The 15,223-nt window shown below is 44.7% G+C and overlaps 1 protein-coding gene across 1 annotated transcript in view; it reads right to left on the reverse strand.

Moving 5' to 3' along the window:
* The window catches only part of LOC139234646 (scavenger receptor cysteine-rich domain-containing protein DMBT1-like), a 70,586-nt gene that overhangs the window by 43,011 nt on the left and 12,352 nt on the right, over nt 1-15,223 (reverse strand). The gene's annotated exons all lie outside the window — the stretch shown is intronic.

The following is a 15,223-nucleotide window of genomic DNA, read 5'->3' on the forward strand; positions in this document are numbered from 1 at the left end:
GCTTCGCTGGGCAGGCCATATCGTTCACATGCCAGATACAAGACTCCCGAAGGAAGTGCTTTATGCAGAGCTCCTTTATGGTAACCGAGCCAAAGGTGGGCAGCGGAAGCATTAGAAGGATACCCTCAATGCCTCCGTGGTAAACTGAGACATCACCACTGACACCTGGGAGACCCTGGCCAAAGATCGCCCGAGGTGGAGAAAGTGCATCCGGGAGGGCATTGAGTTCTTCGAGTCTCAACGCAAAGAGCGTGAAGAGGTCAGGCGCAGACAGTGGAAGGAGCACGCGGCAAACCAGCCCACCCACCGCTTCCCTCGACGAATGTCTGCCCCACCTGTCACAGAGTCTGTGACTCTCGTATTGGACTGTTCAGCTACCAGAGAACTCACTTTGGGAGTGGAAGCAAGTATTTCTCGATTCAGAGGAACTGCCTATGATGATGATGATGATGATGTTTAAGGTGATGGGTTAGCTGGCGATAAAGTGTACTTCTTTGTCCTGGATGGTATGGAAATTATTGAGTATTTGTTGCAGCTGTACCCATATGGGCAAATAAAGAATATTCTATCACATTATTGACTTCTGTCATTTAGGTGGTGGAAAGCTTTTGGGGCGACAGGAGGTGGCCTGCTCGCCATAGAATGCCCAGAATCTGAGCTGCTCTAGTGGCCATTGCATTAATGTGGCTGGCCAAGTTCAATTTCTAATAAATGACGACCCCTCGGGTGTTGAGAGTCGACGATGCGGCGATGGAAATACCATTAAATGTCACGGGGAGGTGGCTAGCGTCTCGTGTGAAGATTGCCTTTGTCTGACATCTGTGTGGTGCGAATGTTACTTGCCACTTATCAGCCTAAGTCTTGATGTTGTCCAGATCTGGCTGAAAGCGGGCAGGGCATGCTTCATTATCCGAATAAGTGCGAATGGAGCTTAACACTGCAGTCATCAGCGAACAGCCCCACCTTTGACCTTAAGATGGAGGGAATTTGCAGACACGATGCAGATGTAACTTAATGTGGATAAGTGTGAAGTGATGCACTTTAAGAGGATTACTATTGAGATGCCGTATAATCTATATTATTTTGAGGGGATGTACGAGCAGAGGGACCTGGGGATGAGTATTCACAAATCTTTGACAGTGGCAGGGATAGTTGATAAGGAGATTAAGAAAACGTATGGGATACTTGACTTTGTACTAGGTACATTGAAAATAAAACCAGGAAATCATGCTAACCGTTTACAAATCGTTATGCATCAGCTGGATTATTAGGCACAATTTCGCACACCACATTTTCGGAACGAGTCAAGCTTTGGAGATGCTACACAGCAACTAACCAGAATGAAATTAGTGATGGGATACTTCAGTTATGTGGAGGGATTGCTGAAGCTGTGATTGTGCTCATTAAAGCGGAGTCAGTTAAAGGGATACCTAATAGATGTATTGGAAATTATGACGGATTTTGATAGAGCAAGTGGAGAGAAATAGTTTCCTGTGGCAAGTGTGTCAGTAACAAGAGGTCACAGCTTAAGGTAATTGGCAAAAGAACCATATCGGAAAATATGAAAAAAATTACACACAGGAGATTGTTAAGATCTGGCATGCATAACTCGAAAGACTGGAGGAAGCAGATTCCATAAGAATTTCAAAAGGCAGCTGGAAATGTATTTGAAGATACCTAATGTGCATGGTTATATGGAAAAAGCTGAGGCGTGGGACTAAATTGCACAGCTCTTTCAAAGAGCCTGGACAGGCACAATGGGCCGAATATCCTCCATCTGTACTTTAAGAATTGAAATGGATATTTTCCCTCTCATATTATCTGAGCACTGCCCTTGACGTCAAGGCAGCATTCGACCGATTGTCGTATCAAGGAGCCCTAGTAACATTGAAGTAAATGGGAATCAGGGCGAAAACTCTCTACTGGCTGGAGTCATATCTAGCATAAAGGAAGATGGTGGTCGTGGTTGGATGTCCATCATCACAGCCGCCAGACATCGCTGCAGAAGTTGCTCAGGGCAGTGTTCTCGGCCCAGCCATCTTCAGTTGCTTCATCAATGACCTTCCTTCCATTCACAGGTCAGAAGTGGGGATGATCACTGATGACTGCACAGTGTTCAGTTCCATTCACAACTCTTCAGATATTCGAGCAGTCCATGCCCGCATACAGCAAGACCTGGACAACGTTCAGGCTGGGGCTAATAAGTAGCAAGTAACATTCGCACCGCACAAGCAATGACTATATACAACAAACGAGCATCTAACCACTGCCCATTAAAATTCAATGGCATTACTATCACCGAATCCGCTGCCATCAACATCCTGAGGGTAATTATTGGCCAGAAACTTAACGGGACCAGCCACATAACTACTTTGGCAACAAAAGCAGGTCGGAAGCAGAATATTCTGCGGCGAGTGTCTCACCTCCTGACTCCCCAAAGCCATTCCACCAATCTACAAGACACAAGTCAGGAGTGTGATGGAATACTCTCCACTTGCCTGGATGAGTGCAGCTCCAACAACATTCAAAAAGCTCGACACGATCCACGGCAAAGCAGCCCACTTGATTGGCATCCCATCCACCACCTTAAATACCCATTCCCTCCGCCACCGGCTTAACGTGGCTGCAGTGTGTACGACCTGTAAGATGCACTTCAGCAACTCGCCAAGGCTTCTTCGCAGCACCTCCCAAACCCGCGATCTCTACAACCTAGAACGGCAGGGGCAGCAAGCACTTGGGAACACCACCATCTCCACGTTCCCTTCCAAGTCACACACCATCCTAATTTGGAAGCATATCGCCCTTCCTTCATTGTCACTAGGTCATAATCCTGGCACTCACTCGCTAACAGCACTGGGGCAGTACCATCACCATACGGATTGCAGCGGTTCAAGGAAGAGGCTCACCACCATCTTTTCAAGGGAAATTAGGGATGGGCAACAAATGCTAGCCTTGCGAGCGATGCCCACATTGCGTTGACGAATTTTTAAAAATGTATATAATTTCCCAATTGTCTCTCTTTGACCTGATTGTATTGACCCGTGCTGCAGGACAGCCGCTGGCTGATACCATAAGTGTGACCTTGGGCAGGAACGGTCGAAAGGCGATGGAACAGTTAGTTGGGCCTGGTTATCATATCAAGCTATTTAAATAGGCAAGTTCTTACTTATGACGTCAATTTCCGATATTTGGAGTCAATAGGCAATTATTGAGATCAGTGCAGTGTCATTAAGGTTGATCCTAATTAAGAAGGTGACTTTGCCACTATGGTTCAATGCGTAACTCCTAAGTCAGTGCACAGATAAAATGAACCATACACAGCTGGTGATATCACTGCGCCGGAAATGAAGTTAATGTCGGGATGATCCCAGTACAGCCGCCATCACATAAGACTATTAACAAAGGAAATAGTGCCGTGGTGTTGAGATTAGAGCAAGCTTAATGTAAATTATGCTTAATTTAACGAGGACAGTGCAGGATTCAGAAAGTGAGTGTTCGGGCATCGAGGACAACCGGCTGGCCATTACATCAGTGCACGATCAATAAAGTCAGAACTCAAGGGATGGTAATGGAAAAATGAACCAAACTAATGATGTCAATGCATATTTCATCAAGTCAGCTCATGTTTAATACGGGTTCTCATTTGTTAATTAATTCAAGCTATAATTGATGAAGGCAGTGATTTGTTAATGAGTCAAAGTATATTTAAAGATGTGCACAGTCAATCAAGTCAAAGTATGGTTAATGAAGGTCGTGTATGGTTAGTGATGGTAAACTATAGTTAATTTCGTGGCGCTTGTGTGGAGTGATTGTTGCTTGCCACATATCAGTGCAAGCGTCGGTGTTACCAAGGTCTCGTTGCATGTGGGCTGGATTGCTTCGCTGTCTGAGGAATTATGAATGGAGCTGAACACTGATCGAGCATCAGTAAACAGATCCAATTATCAATAAATGATGGCAGGAAGGTTATTAATGAAACGCTGCCCTAGGGATCTCCCGCAGGAATGTTCTGGGGCTGAGAGGACTGGCCTCCAACAACAACAACCAGCTTTCTTTCTGCTAGGTATGAATCCTCTTAAACTTTATTGATTCCAGTTTTATTAGGGCTCATTGCACCACAATTTGCCGAATGCTGCCTTGATATCAAGGACAGTGATTTTCACCTTACCTCTCAAAGTCATCTTTGGATCATAGCTGTAATGAGATATTTGGCCTTTTGGTATTGGCGGAATGCAAACTCTGCATCAGTAGGCACGTTATGTTGAGTAGGTGCCGCTTGGCAACACTGCTGACGATTGTTTCCATCACTGATGATTGAGAGTAGGTAAATAGGACTGGAATTGGCCTGGTTGGATTTGTCCTGTTTTATGTGGACAGGATATACCTGGACAATTTCCATATTTGTCTCCACCTGTAAAGACTACTGTAACTTCCCAACAACTGGTGAGTTTTATGCTTCATTCTCTTGAAGGTTAGCAGGAATCGAGCGCGGAATCGCATAAGGAGGGTGAGAGGAAAAAGGTGTATCACGTCTTCCAGTTATATTTGGAGCCTGATCCTCACTTCTTCTAACTGAGTAAAATGGTCACAGGTCGATCACTTGTTAGGGTCGCATATCCCTCCACCCTTCGCTAATTAATGTCAAACTTTCACTGAGGTCGGTGAGCAGCAGCCACAGCGGATGGTGGTGGCTCCAGATTAAGTGCGTCTGTACCTAGGGGTACAAAATTGCAGACCCGACCACAACATCAGTGTTACCAGAGGCACCGGTCTCTGTCCTGATCTCTTTACTACCTCTATCGGAAACACATCACCATCACTATCATGTTAAGATCTCAACTCCTGTCCAAACATGTTACCCTCTTTCAGTACTTGTGGGAGAAGCCATCGGGCGATAGAGGGATCCCGCCGCTGATCGCTTCCCAGGCACGGAGGCAGTGGTTGCTGTCGCTGACTTACAGCACGTCGCACTACCATCACTTCTGTCCTCTCAAGTGGACGTAAAAGATCCCATGGCACACTTTCGAAGAAGAACAGGGTAATTATCCCCGGTGTCCTGGCCAATATTTATACATCAATCAGCATAACTAAAAGAGATTATCTGCTCATTATCATATTGCTGATTGTGGGAGTTTGATGTGTGCAAATTCGCTGCCAAGTTTCCCGCATTCCAACACACATAACAACAACTTTGGACTACACTCCAAAAGTACTTATTTGGCTGTAAAGCGCTTTGAGATGTCCGGTGACTGTGAAAGGTGATATAGAAAAATAGAAACATAGAAATACAAGGCTTTCATTCCAGAAACACCATCCTGAATGCATGATCTAGCTCTTACACATCATCGCTCAGCTGTAAATACTCACGTTGTACTCGTGCATTCACCTCCTCCTAATCCTTATTTTCAAATTAACTGTTCAACTGGTGAGCCAGGGAGACAGTCAGGTTTTTAACCGTCTGCTTCTCACTCTGCAACCTTTGTTTCCCTCCTAACTTAGCAGCTTCAGCCTCTTATACTGCATTTTACATTCCTGTAGCTGCTTAGAGATTGCTTTACATGCCATAAGTAAGCATTGGTCCATCACGCCTTTTCTCTTTTTTAAAAAATAATTAAATTTAAGTGTTGCTCAAAGCAAATTGTGTCCCAATCCAATGGATCAGCTTTTGAGAAAATATCAATGGTAAAATCCATACCCTTATGTTGCTGGGTATACTTCGCCAAACATTCATCTAATTGAGATTAAGTATAGCCATGGATTTAAAATAATGCAATGACAACCAATCTCTGATTTTCTTTTTCTGCTGAACGGGCCACGAACTCCTTTGAGTGCGACCTTTTCCTCCGTGGGCAAATTTCACCACAACTTTTACAGCAACAATTGTTAAAGCAACATCAGCAATAGCAACCCCTGAAAAGCATATATACAGTAATGCAATATTAATCACCATCTCAAATCACGAGACAATCAGACAAGGATAGATATATGTTTAACATAATTTCCCTGCATTTGAATTCTATTCCTCCAGAAATGAACCCCAGTGCTTTTTTTGCACTTGTGTGGATTTTGTTAACCTGAGTTGCTACTTTTAATGATTTGTGAATCTATACCCCAGATCCCTTTGCACGTCTACCCAATTTAGATTTTTATTTTCCAAGGAGTAGGTAGCCAGCTTGTTCCTCCGACCAAAATCACCACCCCACGCACACACACTTATTTATATGGAAATTAATTTGTCATATACATGCTCATTCTGCAAGATTGTTTATGGTATAATTACTTAAATGCTTTTCATTCGTCAAGTACAAACTGTTTTTTAAAAAAGCGTCAGAAATGACTGGGACATAAACAGCTGCATAATAATGCAATAACACTTCAGATACGCCACACAGTTACACGGTTATTCATCGACAAACAATCCAAAACCCCAATTTGATCTGAAAGACGCATATCCATTTGCGCAATTAGTACTAATTTTTAAGTTTCCAACGTATTAGTCCATCGCTCATGTCACAAAATCAATGGCTGCACAAGCAGCAAGAGCAGTGTCTTTCCTCTGGCGCTGACACAAGTGGTTAGAATATTTAGCGCAATTCAACCAGACACAAACACATATAAAATTCTATAGACTTTAGTTAACAGTATTACAAAGAATTGAACAATTGAACAATAACGGTTTCCGTATTTTCAACTTCAGTCAATTCCATGAATAAACATTATTCACTTGAACGAGCATCACTCCCCATATAACATGCCATTCTTTCCCCATTCTTTCTCTCTTTCCAGCCACTCTGTCTCCCATAGTCTTTCTCTCTCTCTCTCACCCTCTCACCCGTTCTCTCTCCACGAGTCTCTCTTTCCCAGCCCCTGCCCATTCTCTCTCTCTCTCTGCCCCCCAGTCTCTGTCGCTCCCTTCCAGTCTCTCTCTCTCCCTCTCCTCATTCTCTCTCTCACTCCCCATTCTCTATCTCTCTGCCCCCCCATGTCTCTCTCTCTCCCCCAGTCTGTCTCTTCCCCCTCCCCATTCGCTCCCTCCCAGTCTCTCTCACCCTCTCCCCATTCTCTTCCTCTATCTCTCCCCCCGCCCACCCCCAGCATTTTTCTCTCCCTCCCTCTCTCACTCCTCCCCTCCAAAACAGTTTTCCACGGAGCTGAAAAAAAAGTGCCACACTGTGAGGCCGCAACTGTTGGGTAATGCGCATGCATGGCGCAGCAGGCCGCACAAACGACCATGTGGTTAATCACAGCGTTCACTGACAGAGGGTCCGGGCTCAGGGTCAGGCCTGAACGGCTTCCACCACGTGGGCGCCGAAATGGTCCAGTGCGTTGGCGCCGATTCTCGCTCCTGCGGACTGAAAGAATGAGCCTGTGGGACGCAATTAAAAAGCGCGCCTGCGCACTAGAATGGCTGCAGCAGGACTGCGACACGGTGCGCGTCAGCCTCGAGGGAGCTGATCCGCCCTGCCCCGGGCAGCTCGACGGGAACGGTAAATGCAACATGCAAGTACTAAAATTCCATATTTGGGCCGACCTTGATGACCACTAAAATGTGTCTGACAGTTGAAGCATTGAACCGTAAAATCAGAATAAACGGGACCAACGGTTAGAACATTCAAAGCTGCTCACACCCGTGAAATGCGAACCGAGTTTGTTACAAAACAAAACCAGGGCTTTTCCGAAGCATATCCCAACCTTTTAACAGAAAGTACCTGAATTTTTTAAAACAGCTTTGCACTGACACGGTTCCGAGAACCACAGCCACCATTATTTTGGTTCAATAATTCTTTTTCAGCTTTTGGCAACAAATGATCTAAATTGATCTAAGATAAAAGAGACTTTGTAGCAGACGGAACAGCCTATGGCTGCATAAAGCAGGACCGTGCGCATATTACCGACCTGAGTGGACTCCACGAAACGAAATTATTCGGAAAAAGCAGTAGGAATCTGTCTCAATATTAGGTCAATGATAACGACCAGTAAATCCGCCGCTGCCTTGGCCAAAAATCCTTGAATGTCACAGTGCAGTTAGGCCCCAGGACAACGTCACGGATGCACTAACGATAGCGGATCCCCGCACGAATCACCAACATCCTCCACTCCCACTTGCTCTGCCACATGCATGCTCCATTACCAACACCTGCTATGTGAAAATACAGGAGCGGCCGTTTAAGGCTGAACGTGCCAAATACAATGTTGAAATACTGACTAAACATCGGTGTTCAGCAAAGCGATCACCCAAGCTGTGTTGGTCCCTATCATAAAGCAGACCACGCCGTGAGCAGTGAATATAGTATACTAACTTGGAAGAAGTCTAAGTAAATGACTTTCATCGTGGTGGCATGTTTGGCGCCCTGCACGGTGGAAAGAGTGCAGAGCAAAGAGCCGCGGTTGCATCTCCGACACTTGCATCGGATGTTTCAGGGGGAAGGTGAGTGGTATTCGGGTTGATGGAGCGTGGACCAGGGTGTCGCGGTTAGAATAGTCCCTTTGGAATGCAGAAAGAGGAAGATGTGATTGGTGGAGGCATCGTTCTGCAAGTGGCGGAAATTGCAGAAACCTATTGAATGTGAAGTGGTGTTGCGGAAGATGAGGACAAGGGGTACGCTATCATGATGCTGGTGTGGAGGAGGTGACGGTGCAAGTGCAGGAAATGGGCGGACGTAGTCGAGGCTCCTGTCAACCTTCATGGAAATTACTCGCCGGCTGAGCAAAAAGGAAAGCATTTCAGATGCACTGGTGTGGAAGGTGGCATCGTCGGATCAGATGTAACAGAGTCAGAGAAACTGGAAGAATGCAATAGAAACCGTGCATGTAGCAGGATGGGAGGAAGTATAATCAAAGTAACTGAGGCAGAAGGTGACATTGTGAGCAACATAAACCGAGGAAGTCGAGGAAGGAAAGGGAACGAAAGAGTTGGAGATGGATCATGTGGTGCTAAGGCAGGAGTGGAAGTTAAAGCAAAATTGATGACATTTTCCAGTTGAGGGCGAGAGCAGGAAGCCTCACAGACGCAGTCATCAATGTACTGGAAAAATATATAAGGGATGACCTCAGTAGAGTTGAAGCAAAGAATGTTCCACATATATCAATAAAAAGGAGGCATAGCTCGGACACATATGGTCTCCCAGAGTGGCACATTTATTTGGAGTGTGTCAGTAGCGTCAAAGGAGAATTTGTTTCATGTGAGGATAATTCAGGACAGGTGGAGTAGGGTGGTTGTGGATTGGGGGTGGTTGAGTCATCATGCAAGGACAGAGCTTAGGGCCCGCAGGGGGTGGAGGTTTAAAGGGATTGGATGTCCTGATGAGAGATGGAGATGTTGTGGCACTGGATATCCTGGAAAGAGATGGAGCTGTAGAAGAATTGTACATTCAGGTGAGAAATGCAGATGTGGAGGCACTGGACATGCTGTTGAGTGATAGAGGTGTAGAGGGACGGGACATCCTCATGAGAGTTGGAGCTGTAGCGGCCTGCATATCCTCATGGGGATGGAGTTGCAGAAGGACAGGGCGGCCATTGTGAAAAGGAAACGGCTATAGCCAAGAAACTGGAAATGGTTCACATGGTGGATGGCATCAGAAGAGATTTGACAGGGAGAGAAAAGTTAGAATTAAGGTAGGAAGAAATTAGTTCAGTAGGGCAGTAAGCTCACTGGCTCCCACGGTTACCTGGACTACACGTCCTCCCACCCTGTAAGGAGTCCATTCCATTCTCCCAGTTTCTCCATCTCCATCGCATCTGCTCTGACTCTGCCACATTCCACAGAATGCCTCTGATACATCTTCATTTTTACTCAACCAAAGATTACCTTCTACTGTGTTTAACATGAGCCTCAAACATGTCTGTTCTATCTGCTCTCACCCTTTCCCCTCCCTCTCCGAACCACGATAGGGTACTCCTTGTCCTCAACTTTCATCCCACCAACCTCCACGTTCAACGTATCACCTTCGCCATTTCCACCACGTCCAGCGTGATGCCACCACCAATCACAACGACCCGCTCTCAGCATTCCAAAGGGACCACTCCTTCCATGGCAACCTGGTCCATTCCACAGTCACCACCAGCAACCCCTCCAGTTCCAACTGCACCTTTTGGTGCAAGCACAGGAGATGCAACACCAGCCATTCTACCTCATCCAGTTCCACTGTCCAGGGCTCCAAATATTCCAGGTGAAACAGTGATTTACTGTACTTTCAATTTAGTATACTGTATACGCTGCTCATAATGTGGTTTCCTCTACATTGGGGAGACCAAACGCAGTTTGGCTAACCACTTTGCGGAGCACATTGGTACAATCCATAACTGTGACCCTGAGTTTCCGGTCACTTGTCACTTTAATTCTCCATTTTACTCCCACTCTGACTTCTCCGTCTTCGGACTCCAGCACTGTTCCAATGAAGCTCAAGACAAGCTCGAGGAACAGCACCTCATCTTTTGTTTAGGTACTTTACAGCCTTTTGGACTCAACATCGAGTTCAACAATTTCAGACCTTAACCTCTGACAATATTTTTCTCTAAGGCATTTTTTCTCTCTCGTTGTTTTGCATGGCAGCTGGTAACTATCCTGCCATTCGCAGCCTATCTAAACTAATTGTTCGCTGTGTACTTCCATTACCATTTCCGTGGGCCCATCATTCTCTTTGCCTCTCAAATCTCTCCTGCCTTCCAACCTATCACAGACCTTCCCTTTTGTTCTTTCCTCCCCTCACGCTTTCAGTGCTCCTTAAGAATCCATTCATTTCGAACATTCGCCAGTTCTGACGAAGGGTCGTCGACCTGAAACTTTATCTGTTGCTCTCAACAAAAGGTGCCTGACCCGTTGAGATTTCCAGCAATTTTTGTTTTTAATTTTAGAATCCAGCATCCGCAGTATTTTGCTATGGTAACAGGTTAACATGATTGCATGTTCCTATTTGTGGATGTTGAATAGAGGTAGCAGGGTCTGTACAAAGTTAATGGACGATAAAGTTGGAGGCCAAAGAGTGAAGCTCACCAGAGATGAGATCAATGACAGTCTGGGAAAGAATGACGTGATGTTCAGTGGTAGGGCCATGGTCTGGGGAGGGCGGAAGAGATGTCAGAGAGTTTCTGTTTAAGCTCCACAAAGCTGAGCTCTTTTCACCAAACTGCATAAAGCGATTTGCTTGTCAGAAGATTTAATTATAATGTCAAGGTTGGACCTGAGAGAATGGAAGGCTGCACGTACACAGGGACATAGCTTATAGTGAGTGAGCTGTGGATTCATGTAATCGCTCCTGCTCTCCATCCTATCAAAAACCTTTGCCCTTTTTAGAAACATAGAAACATAGAAAATAGGTGCAGGAGCAGGCCATTCAGCCCTTCTAGCCTGCACCGCCATTCAATGAGTTCATGGCTGAACATGAATCTTCAGTACCCCATTCCTGCTTTCTCGCCATAACCCTTGATCCCCCGAGTAGTAAGGACTTCATCTAATTCCCTTTTGAATATATTTAGTGAATTGGCCTCAACTACTTTCTGTGGTAGAGAATTCCACAGGTTCACCACTCTCTGGGTGAAGAAGTTTCTCCTCATCTCGGTCCTAAATGGCGTACCCCTTATCCTCAGACTGTGACCCCTGGTTCTGGACTTCCCCAACATTGGGAACATTCTTCCTGCATCTAACCTGTCTAAACCCGTCAGCATTTTAAACGTTTCCATGAGGTCCCCTCTCATTCTTCTGAACTCCAGTGAATACAAGCCCAGTTGATCCAGTCTTTCTTGATATGTCAGTCCCACCATCCCGGGAATCAGTCTGGTGAATCTTCGCTGCACTCCCTCAATAGCAAGAATGTCCTTCCTCAAGTTAGGAGACCAAAACTGGACATAATACTTCAGGTGTGGCCTCACCAAGGCCCTGTACAACTGTAGCAACACCTCCCTGCCCCTGTACTCAAATCCCCTCGCTATGAAGGCCAACATGCCATTTGCTTTCTTAACCGCCTGCTGTACCTGCATGCCAACCTTCAATGACTGATGTACCATGACACAAAGGTCTCGTTGCACCTTCCCTTTTCCTAATCTGTCACCATTCAGATAATAGTCTGTCTCTCTGTTTTTACCACCAAAGTGGATAACCTCACATTTATCCACATTATACTTCATCTGCCATGCATTTGCCCACTCACCTAACCTATCCAAGTCACTCTGCAGCCTCATAGCATCCTCCTCGCAGCTCACACTGCCACCCAACTTAGTGTCATCCGCAAATTTGGAGATACTGCATTTAATCCGCTCGTCTAAATCATTAATGTACAATGTAAACAGCTGGGGCCCCAGCACAGAACCTTGCGGCACCCCACTAGTCACTGCCTGCCATTCTGAAAAGTACCCGTTTACTCCTACTCTTTGCTTCCTGTCTGACAATCAGTTCTCAATCCACGTCAGCACACTACCCCCAATCCCATGTGCTTTAACTTTGCACATTAATCTCTTGTGTGGGACCTTGTCGAAAGCCTTCTGAAAGTCCAAATATACCACATCAACTGGTTCTCCTTTGTCCACTTTACTGGAAACATCCTCAAAAAATTCCAGAAGATTTGTCAAGCATGATTTCCCTTTCACAAATCCATGCTGACTTGGACCTTACATGTCACCATTTTCCAAATGCGCTGCTATGACATCCTTAATAATTGATTCCATCATTTTACCCACTACTGAGGTCAGGCTGACCGGTCTATAATTCCCTGTTTTCTCTCTCCCTCCTTTTTATTCCCCCCATTTCCTGGTTTTGTATTTGTTGAAAGCGGTTAATATCTAATATGTTACATTTCTGAAGAAATCACTCGCATTTGTAACCTGTTTATCTCCTGACGTGCTGAGTGTTTCCTTCATTCTCTGCATTTTATTTATAGTAATCGTCGCCCTCTGCTGGTGGATGCTTTCTATTGCAGTAGTTATATTGATGGAATAAGGACTGCCACCTGCTGGCAGATAATACACGGTACAGTCGTTCTCCCATCTGAATAACCATTGCCCTCAGCTCGTGAATAACTGAAATATATATTCATTATAGCCCAGGAATGGGCACTATTTTTAGAAAACTTTGATAGTTAGCACCAGGCAGTAATGGTTTAGACTACATGCACAATTAATTCCCACTGATCAACGAAATGAGTGGGGCATTAAATCAAGTCTTAAAAGCCAAGCTAAGTGATGTTACACTCAAAGGTTAGACCAATATCTGGTTAAGTCGAATCTCAACTCATCCATTCCCAATATTTAAAAGTGAGGTCCATTGATACCACAGCACCTCATTCTCAGCATTTCTGAATGTGCAGCTGCCTCAGCAAGAAGAAGCACAACAAGGCAAAAGAGCTGGGGGAATGAAGCAGGTAGGCGCATGGCTGATCCACCTCAATTAGGTGGTCAGGGTGATTGAATGCTACAACAAATGCTACATACCATCAACTGTACCACAAGCTTCACACATTACCCAAAGCACCACATCCCAACATTCAGCCACCAACAATCTCTACCTAGCTACGCTCACATCCACATCGCAAGCCCTGCACATAACGACAGCTATTGAAATATGGCAGGCGTAATGGTCATTAGTTATTAGAGTGAATGGATATGTGTGATATGTTTATGCATAATATTTTGAATGAGGTTTGCAATATTTTGTGGTCTCACTCATTTCACCTTTGCACCCAGGATGACACTGCGACATGGAATGACACACGTTTGGTATGATAGGCATGTGGTGTACAAAAGAGATCTGGGATTGAAGTCATGCTGGTGACAGCCCTAATTACCATCCTCATTCCTCTGTACATATGTTCCCGCAATTTTGTCTGCCTCTGCTCCCTCTGTAATAGATCCTGAGGGCGAGATGCCATGCCAGTATAGCCCCATTATCATTGCCAAGTGTAGCAGTTTGAATCTTTGAACAATAAATGTAGCCACTTTGCAGCTGGTAGAAGAATGCTGATCAAAAGAACCCTAAAATTACTCATACACACTCATCCACGAGCTGAAACCGACAGGAGACCAGAGAAACTAACCTGCCCTGGCAATTGGGAGTGTTTAAGCAGATGTCTTTAAAGAACATTGCTGGAGCCCGTGTCCTGCAGCTGTGCACCTCCTGACCATGGTACTTGTGCCGGCGGTGGTGTCGTGGGAATCCGTATTTACCAAGTGGCGCCAGAATCGCCGCGCCCCAGTCCTACTGCATCAGCACCACGTTATCGCCCTCTCCGGGCACTAACGGGAGGTGCTAACTTTCTGAATTTTCCCCAAACTTAGCCTTTAGCATGAAAGTTTCAAAACAATGGCCGTGAAATTCTATTCAGATTCTCCTAGACTTCGTATTCCCCAGGGATAGGCGTGTAAAACAGCATTGTGTTGTATGTTGTGGTGTATATTTCGTAACTGAAGTATACATTAACATCGACAAAAACACAAATTAAAACTAACATATTTAATAAACGTATTTGATATTGTTAATTGCTTTGCACGTCATCACTTACATTATGAGAATGTCTCTCTACATCAAGTACATGGCGAGGTTGGGAAAAGTTCAAATAAATGCAGATAAAGCAGATATACCAATCGTTTGACCTACTGAGGATTTAAAATCATCTTTGATTGAAGCGGTTGCAAATGAGCTTCCTATTTAAAAAAATCATTAATAAACACAGGTTCGTAATCTCTGTTACAGAGTTGGTTCGTCCATGCAGATCAATGTATTACTTTATTAATATAGACAGGGTAATGATCCGAAATACATTCATTCTGCTTCAAAATTGTTAATTAAACAGAACACGCACACTTTCAGACAAAATATAAAGAGCAAAATCTAGTTCTTTCAACGCGAGCTAGTATGACGATCTATCAAAATAAAGTGATGTTTATATCGTGAAGGAAAACACGTTCAGCATGTTCAGACTGTTGGAAAAGTTAACAGACATTCTCTCCGATTTAATACAAAGTATTTCCTGCTAGTCTGTGACACTCCTCGGGACATTGCATCCTGGATTTTACGTTGATTTTTACCTGGAATGCAAAACAGCGCTATGAGAGTGGTTAAATCATTTCCCAACACACGATACAGTCAAATGTGTTTTTTTAGAACTACTCAGAATATTCTCTCTGATAATTCAGTACAACCTGCATTTTATTTAAATAATAAATACACAGCCTGTTCTCTGATAGTTGCAGTATCCGTAACTGTCGTAAACACACTCGCCATTCTCACAGAATA

The sequence above is a fragment of the Pristiophorus japonicus genome, chromosome 22 (genome assembly GCF_044704955.1).
Source record: "Pristiophorus japonicus isolate sPriJap1 chromosome 22, sPriJap1.hap1, whole genome shotgun sequence".
Lineage (NCBI taxonomy): Eukaryota > Metazoa > Chordata > Chondrichthyes > Pristiophoridae > Pristiophorus > Pristiophorus japonicus.